The sequence below is a fragment of the Falco rusticolus genome, chromosome 1 (genome assembly GCF_015220075.1).
Source record: "Falco rusticolus isolate bFalRus1 chromosome 1, bFalRus1.pri, whole genome shotgun sequence".
Lineage (NCBI taxonomy): Eukaryota > Metazoa > Chordata > Aves > Falconiformes > Falconidae > Falco > Falco rusticolus.
Genome location: NC_051187.1, coordinates 72,854,228 through 72,863,438, shown reverse-complemented (window position 1 = coordinate 72,863,438; position 9,211 = coordinate 72,854,228).

The window sequence follows — 9,211 nt, the reverse complement described above, 5'->3', positions numbered from 1 at the left end:
GTGAAATGCCTTGTTACCTTTGGGGTGTGAAATTACAGGGTCGGAACATTACTAGGGTACAAACAGCTTTCATGTGCTCCTGGATCAGTTTGCATCCCGTGTAGTTAGTTTCCAGAGCAGGAGTCCACAAGGTCTGGCTCCTGGCTTCAGATAGAGCATCTCATTTTCTACCTTTCTTCCACTAAGGTTTCATCCTACTGTATTGAACTTGTCAGCCATGTTGAGATACCCAAACCACAGACCATCTAGAATATTATGTCTGGCCTGAGAAAGGGAAAAAAATGAAAATGAAGTATTAGATCTGTGTTGATTTCGCGGTTCCCAGGACTTGCTCTGCACCTGGCTTCTTGTTTGTGCACAGCTTGTTTTCTTTCTCACACTGCTTGTTCCAAGGACAATTTAAAGTTGCTCTGCAGCTTCAACTAGCAGGCCTGGGTTGTCCAACCCGGACAATGGTAACGTATGTCCCCAGTCCTTTAAAAATCCCTCTACAACACCCCAGTGAAGATGTGAAGCTGTACCCTGGCAAACTGAAAATACATCAATACTTTGCTTTGAAAATGTGCAGAGCTGTTTACATTGAACCAGGGAAGATGTTTGTTACCTGCCGTAATCAATGAAGCACACCTGTAGAGGAGTTAACATGACATTTCATCCGTGCTTCGCAGCTGTGTGAGGGAGCAGACGCTCACGGTGTGCGCCGCCTGCCCCTCGTGCAGGAGACCCCCAGAGGCCATCGCCTACAGACGCTCTTGGAATAGGGCTACAGCAGCCTCAGCTACTGTGTGGGCCTTCCACCGGGAACTGAATTTCACCCTTTAAGGTTAAATCTGGCTTAGCATGACACCATCTGTCTAACATACCCATTATGCATGTTCAAAATACCACAGTGCCCGTTGGCCAACGTTTTGAGTGCTGTGTAGAGTGACTGTATAAGGGGACCCATGAGAGAAAAGTGATTCTGGGAACTACAGCAGGTTTATACCAAGATCTTCAAAGCACGTGGGTACGTGAGTAGTACTTGCCTGAAATGTCATTCCCTTGTGCAAAAGACAAGAGTTTCTTTAAGGGGAATTCAAAATTGGACATTACAATACTAATCTCAGGCAACTTCATGTCTATAAAGGTATCTTGGGAAAAAATGGAGTCTAAACGAATACCGAAAGGCAAAGATTGATAAATAGGTTGTCTTTTGCTACTTTTAAATAATATAACATCCAATGATAAGAACAATCAGGCAAAATAAATGGGTGGAAGTTTAGAAATTCAGAGATAGTATCCAGTGGTTAACTATGTCATCTCCATACCATAGCCACAGGTAGATCGCATCCACAGTAACACTTTCATTGACGTCCAGCCGCAGTATCCGTCCTGCCCTGTGCCTTGTGGAGCTTTGCCACAGCTCCTCTTCCCACCTGCTCTGGGAACTGAACGCACCAGGGGCAGGGGCTGCTTGGTAAATCTGGTGGTGCTGCCTGCTGGTGTTGGGCTTGGACTTACAGCATCTGGGAAATGAATCAGCTGACATGTCGGTCTTCTGGCCCCCAGCAGGGGTGACACCACACGGGGCAACTTGCTTTGATTCTGCTGTTTTGCTCCGTGGCTGGGGCAGGGCCGGGATTTGGGGATTGGGGGAAGGGGAGAAGTCTGGCAGCCTCTTGAGACTATTGGCACAAGTTGAGAAAGATATATTTTTCTTGTGTATACAGTTCTAAATTCTGATTTATTCTAGGAACTTATTTCTAACTACAGTCTCTATATAAATGAAAACCTTCCTGTTGTGTTTAACAAACGAGTCGTATCTACATCACTGGAAGGCAAAGCCCAGTGCCAGCGTGATAACACGCAGACAGGCTGAACCAGTTTGGCACAGCTGAACTTCTGAACCGGAGCTGGATCGAATCCCACAGCTTTGAAGTGTAGAAGGAGGCAGCCACATGACTTTCCCCACTAGACCACAGAGAACCACCTTCAAAGACAGTGTCTGGAGCCTGCTTATACCTGGGGGGCTGAACATGACAGAGGAGACGTTTCCAGAAGCAGTAGCCAAGTGACAAGGCAGAAAGGAAAGCCTACATCCATGGTACAATGATGGGATAAGTGGGGTTGACCTGAAGGCAGGGAAGTTTGAAGGATCTTTAGCGCCAGTATCCAAAAAGTTTTCAGTGCTTGCATCTGGTGGGCAAGAGGGAGATGAATGACTATGGCTTTGATGCACAGAATTGATCCCTTCTGGTAAATCTCAGCAGAGCCAACAAGAGCACTTTGTGTGCATTTGGCTAAAATCAACTTTTCTAAATATCTGAAGAGTGTAAGTGGTGGAGAAGAAGCTGGCTCTGGGAACTGACACCTGGAGACACCTCCACCAGGTCCTCCCTCACCGTGTGCCAGCCTAGCACCACCTGCAAATAGTTTGCACTGCCATGGCTGCAGCTTTAAGAAGTGGTTTTGTGTCTGCTACAATTAAAGCTTGACCCAGTGCTGGGTTGGCCAGGGCATGGATGCAGATGGAGCAATTTACCCCGTGCTCCCTCTCTGGAGAGGACAGAAATGCCTCTGGCTGGAGAGAGACTCCGAGGTTTGGCTTTGAGCCCTCTGTAAGGGCCTTTGCTGCAGAAGGGTGCTTAAAGTCTGCTTTCTAGAAAAGAAAGATAAGAAGACTTCGAAAGCCTCTCCAGCTTCCCATGGTGAAGCCATCATTTAGGCTGTTTAGTGGCAAAGATTAGATTTGGGGTGTTCTCCAATAACCTACTGCATCATCATTTACTCCCATTACTAATATTCCAAAAGATTTCAATGACCTTTGTGAAAATAATATTAGACTAGATTGACATATTTGCTTTAGAAGATGCTAATCAATATCTGTTTTGTTAGCCAATATGATTTTGTCTCCTGTTATCGTGATTTATTTCATTTTTGTTGACCAAAGGTGGTTGAATGGGTGATAACAGCACTGAAAATGGCAAGGGTTAATAAATTCAGATGGGGTTGTCATCTTATTACCAGAGTGCAGGAAGTGAAGCACAGCCATTTAATTAACCTAGTCGCAGTGAATTTCATGCAACATGCAGTTAACACTTCATCTATTAAAACTGTGAAGCAGATGGTAGTGAGCAGTTTTGTCTGCCATAAATAGGGTACCAATTTAAATTACTTGCTGCACAGGATTTTATAGGACAAAATTATCTAGATATTAAATGGTGAGATATTTCATAATCTCTTTCTTTTAAGTCATGCATATATCAGACCCTTGGTCCAATAGTAGAAAACTCAATTATTTCCATGAAATCCCCAAAATGGAGAGCTAAAAAAAAAAAAAAAAAAAAAAAGACAAAACTTTGATGAATTGGCATTTCTTCAAACTCCAAGGCCTTCAGTCATTGTCTCTGCTAGAGAATATATACCCCATTATAAAGTTTTACCCTATTTTCTCTATCCGCCTAGGAGATTTTTATTACTCACACAAATGGATAATCCTAGTTGACTATTAAAAGGCTACATTTATCAATAGACTGGTAGTTTCTCTCTTGCTCTTGAAAATGATTGTGATAAATATTACCAAATTTAACATTTTCCTTTTCATTTCCCACAGTTAGGGAGAGTTATGTGAGCACATGACTGCACACAGGGGCAAGGGGGCTGTATATCAAAGGCGCTGTGGGTGACTTGGTGCCTGAAGCTGAGTAGCCACTTTGCTTCCTTGTCTCATCCTAGGGAGTCCAATGTAAACTTAAAAAAAAAAAAAAAAAAGCCACAAGTGTGTGATATGCACATAACAATTTAGACACTTCTGGAACTTGCCAGCTCTTGAAATTACTTCACGCACAAAATTGCTGCCTTCATATGAAATACAGGACAGAGATGCTAGGAAGAAGCAAAGAGGTTCTCCTAAAATCGTGATTGCCTTAGGACTGCATGAAACCCATTTTCAGCAGAGAAGCAAATGTTTGTTTGAAATCAGAGCAGAATCCCAGGAAGAAAAGGAAAGCCTGAGCCAGCAGAGCAAGTAGGTCGCTGCACCCTCAGGAGTGTGCAGCTCCCACAGTCCCAGGCAAGGGCGGAAAATTGTTTTTCCACGCCTTCAGAGAAAATAAATCTGACGGACCAACCTCCTTCGGCATTCTCCTTCTCCCTCTGAAGACAGGGGCTTGACAACAAGTCTCTGCTTCTGGTGAATAAGGTTCATTAAGCCTGCAGAAAGCTAGAGGGTGTGCATTCATTTATTTGAATGACTCTTGGAGACTCCTTTATTTGAATGACTTTTTCCTTAGAGAGGCAGAAGGCAAGTGTGTCCTTTGTCACCTCCTCTGATTGCTCTGTCCACTGAACCGCTAGCAATAGCTATCAGAAAGTCCCCAGAGATTTGAGGCATCACAATCCATGACAAAGGACATAAATTGCTCTTTTCACAGATGACATCCCACTTTATCTCAGTAAAACACAAATCTCTGTTCAACGCCCGAAGAAGTCCTGGAGCATTACTTCAGTGGAGCAAGGCTTCATGTAAATATGACTAAATCAGAGGTGATCGTTACACAGTCATCCAGTGAGATTTTTTTTTTCATTCTCTATGCTATCGACCCCTAGGGAAATTCAATGATGTATTGGTACCAGCCCCACCTTACTTCAGCAGACTGCCACAGTCCTTTTTTAGCCCTTCGTGTCAAGGTCAAGAAGGGCTTCTTTTTCTATTGTATGTAGTAGCATAGGCTTGGCTGGATCAAAAATGAATCATATGTATGGTCCCAAGAAAGAAATAACATGCAAAAGAGACCAAGAATCAACTTTATGAGGCTCAGAAAAACCCAAAGCAGAAGGAGGGCTTACCCCCAACAGGGAAATGTTATTAGCTGGCAGTTTTACCAGCTCTCTCGGGAAGGGTGTGCAGAGCCCTCAGCACCAGCCCCCCCGCCCGAGGAGCCATGGGAGCACTTGACTGCTCTTCATCCTTCACGGGTGGTTTGTGACAAAGGCTTAACGGACTTCTTGAGGAGCACAGGCAGTTTCAGAGACCAACCCATCACTTCTGGGGAAAGGACGGTTACCATTGCACAGCCACGCTCACCTCCAGGCTCCTGCAGGCCACCACAGCAGCAGGACACAATGTTTAAAAGATGGGAAGATGACCGTGGAGCAGAACATGGTCTTTGTTCAAGACCGTAACCAAAGAAACTTATTCTTTAAAATTTATTTCAAAACTAAATTTTATTCAGTTTCCTTTTGAAAATACTATGAGATATTTTCTTCCTAGCCATTGCTGCTGAAGGGAAATGGACAGCCAGCCAGGTGGAGGAGACAGTGTCCAAAGTCACAGGAGCTACCACTGCTGCAAGTAGAATCTCTGCCCTTCTTCATTCGCAAGAAAAAAATGGCATGGTAATACCGCAAGCTTGAGAGTGGCAGCTTTTAAGCTGTTATAATTTACTGTAGTCACTCCATGAATACCAAAGTATATCAATATCCACAGTCTGATAATTGCCCCCTTTTCTTTAAACATCACTAACAGGGTTTCCTATGAAAATAAACCCTTTAAAACTTGGAAGATGCTACTGAAATACTGTGAAACAGATTAAAGTATTGATAGGATACTGACGGATATTGATTGGATGTTGATATTGATAGTAACATTGATATAGATATTGATATTGATATCAATATTGATATTGATCAGATATTGCCACATTTGTTAGGAAGGGCTGATGTTATTGGTCAGCCCGAGGTGCTAGAGGCATTTCAAGGCAAAGTGACCAGCCTGGGCCAGCTCAAGAAGTCAGTCAGGCCCAGCAACAAACCCTGTCTCCTGACTGCCAAGTCAGTGCTTTATCAACAAAGTGCATTGCTCTTCAGTATATTCATTTATAATGCAGATTAGGTGGATGAGAGGGAAATTTAATCATTTAGAATGACTAATAACTATGCTAATGTGTTCAGATAAAATAAGCATTCACATATGCTGAAAGCCTTTGTAGTGTAATAAACTTCTGTTATCTTTTGAGGCATGCAGTACTTTGATTTTCATATACCAACTGCTCTTTATTTCAAGTGCAATAAACCCCTATTTTTTAAAAAGATTGCAAAGCTTGAGACTGCTGAACCTCATATCAGTAGTACTTGTGTGAAGTGCTGACAAACTGCTCCGAACAGTGGGCTCAGGGGCTTGGGGTTTCTTTGGCTGACTGGGTTTTTTTACTCTCTGACAAAATGTGTCAAACCACTTTGAAGACTTGAACTTCAGATATAGCAAAGAGCTTTAAGGATGTTGATTTCAGTGGGTCTGAGACTTTGTGTGGACAGAAACACTAATTTCCTTGGAAGTTACTTTTATTTTCCTGCATATGACCAAATACCTGCTTTGATCCCCTATCTAAATTGCTATTGTTCTGTCCCATAACACAGGCACATTTATACCACATTTTAACAACATTTTTGTCTGCTGTTGTGGACACCATTGCTAATCACATGCCAGTGACCTCTGCCATCATGTGTGACGCTTGCAGCCTTACCTTCCTTTGCTATGCCCTTCCCACTCCGTCCACAGACCACAGGCAGCAGCAGGTCGGGCTGAATGTTTTAGAAAGCAGATCACTTTTGTTCGAAAACACCTGCAAGTGCTGCAGCCAGCCCTGGAGTCCAGCAGCCTGCTCCACCGTGACACAGCCTTGCCCTGCTGGAGGAAAAGTGTGATGCTCTTTTTTACTCCTGTTCTGCTGCTGTGGTGGTTGCGGTTCTCCTGTACAGAGCTCTTCAAAAGCAGAAAATTAAGTGAGACGTCATGGGAGAAAATAATCTCAGGGCAATACAAACAAAGCTAGTGTTTGCTATTAATTTCAACCTGCGCTAAGGAAAAAAAATCAAGTCAGTTTGGAGAAAATAATTGCCTTTTAAAAAAAATGACGTCTAGCAACTGCAGCAATATTATTTATTTAATCTTTTTCCCTTAAGAAGAATGAAATACCAAAAATTTACCCAGTCTGTAAAAGGAAAGAATCACCTGACAGATGGTAATAAATGACCAGATAATAAAACCATCATCAGGAATGATAGAGGTTTGATTTTCCCTTTCAATAAGACAATGCAGGACAACTAAAATAAAAAAGCATAAAGCAACGGTGTCTTTTTCTGGATGAACGCACAAGCCTCACCGAAAACAGCACAGGATTGTGCCCTAAAATAGGAAACGTGGCCTCTCTATCTGGTCGACTTTTGTGAATGAGCGCAGAGAGCTCTATAAAGGGACAGCTGCCAGCATGGGAAGGGCACAAATGCTGTGGAAGACATCTTCAGGGAAAAATTAGAAGATGAGCCTACTGAAGCTGAGGTAGAAAATAGAAGGAAGGCTGACCAAGAAACTGCAGATCTTAGTTTGTTGGGTAAAATAGCCTACCTGCCCTCATCTCCATGGTCATGCACAGGTTATATTTGGTACTTGAAATTTTGTCATTTGCACTCCACTAAGTGTTTGCCTGTGGGAACCTGTATTTAAATTGCAAGATTAGTCAGTCATGCTGGAAAGCAGCGCTACGGAATGGAGATGAAGCGCCTGACATATTTAACTCTTCCTTTAAATACTCACTGTTGATATTTTCCAAGCTAACCTTAAAATCCAGATTCCAATGGCTGTATTCTTTATGCAGAAGAGATATGGAAAATAAAGGGTGATGGGAGGATTTTCAGTATTTAATATTTTCCTGCTATCATGGAAGAGCCAGGAGGGAGGACAGCACTTGCAGGCAGAGGTGAGGCTGCTGCAGGAGCTGGATGTGCAGAAGCAGCCTGGTCGAGCCCGCTGTGCTGCATGCCTAGGGGTGGTAAAAGCTTTGCAGCAGACAACTAGGTTACAGTCCTCATCCTGGCACAGGCTCACTGGACCAGTGTAGGTAACAGTCCTCATCTGCTTTTTTCAGCTCCTTAGCAGAAATGTTGTAGATAAGTGCAAGGTGTGAGTATTTAGGAGGAACATTTCCTTATCTTTTAATTAAGACTGTTACAGAGGTGGGTTGTTGGGTGGGTTTTTTTCTTTTTGCAAGATAGGTAGAGTAGTAGATTTTTTCCAGCCTAACCTTTTATAGGCCAGGCATGTGGCATGTGGTGAGAGCCATGAGAGGCATTTAAATTATCTATGTTGAGGCCTTTTTATGCTTATTTTAGTTTCAATAGAATTGGGTTTGCTCCATATGTCCTGATTCACTACAGGATGCTTTTCTTGTTGGAGGAGTGGCTCTGTTTGATCAAGATGGTACTGACCTCATTTGTGAAATCAACTATCAACTTAGTGTATGGGGAAGTGTCTTCCTAGCACAGCTTCTAACAAAAAAACCTTTAAAAAGAACAGTTTTATACAGGTTCTATTAAGAGTAAGCCAGGAAAAAAACTCAAACCTTATGTAATGTCCTACGACTTAAGCATTTAATCTTCCATTCACCTGATTAAAATTTTAATCAGAAAAAAACCTCATCTGAAGTAAGAGTACTTGTATTTTTAACAGTCTTAGGCTTCTGTTGACACGAGAATATAAGGTGCTGAAATTGTAATAGTAAGACCAGATAGCTCTTGTTTTTATCTCCATGATTCAGAAGAAAAGGATGTTACTATTATCTGCATGTTATTATTCCCTATTCACAGACAGGGAAACAGAGGGAGAAGGTTTGCTCCATCATAACTGACTAGGTGTTATCAAGGTGTATACACTATGTGAACTTAGCCCCTCTATTTTAACATCTGTCATTTTTGCAAAGCTGTGCCTTGAATGGTAAAGAAAAGTGAAAGATTATCTGAGGTATCCTCAAAAAAGAGCTGTAAAAATATTGGTTAGAGCAGAGCCTATTACTATATTTAGATATACGTGTCCCTGAAGAATTCAATCACCAGAGTAAAATTTTAACGGCTGGTTTATGGCGCTGCTGTTTCCCTTTTGCTTCCTCATTCACGTGCATGCGGAATAGAGCGTACAAGCAACTGGGCGAGGAGGGTTGGGGACAGGCTGAGGAGGGGACTTCACGTCCAGGTGGGTTCCAGGACAGGGGCGTAGCGAGGGGTGTCGCAGTCTTCCTGCTCAAGGAAACTTTGGGAGAAGTCACTCACCCCTGTGGCCCAAGGTCAGCCCACACCGGCAGTACAGAGCCACACAAACTAAATCTTTTCACTGGGCTTTTTCACCTGGAGAAATTGCAGTGGAAGTCAAGTAGCATTTGCCTGAGAAAGCTCTTCTGAG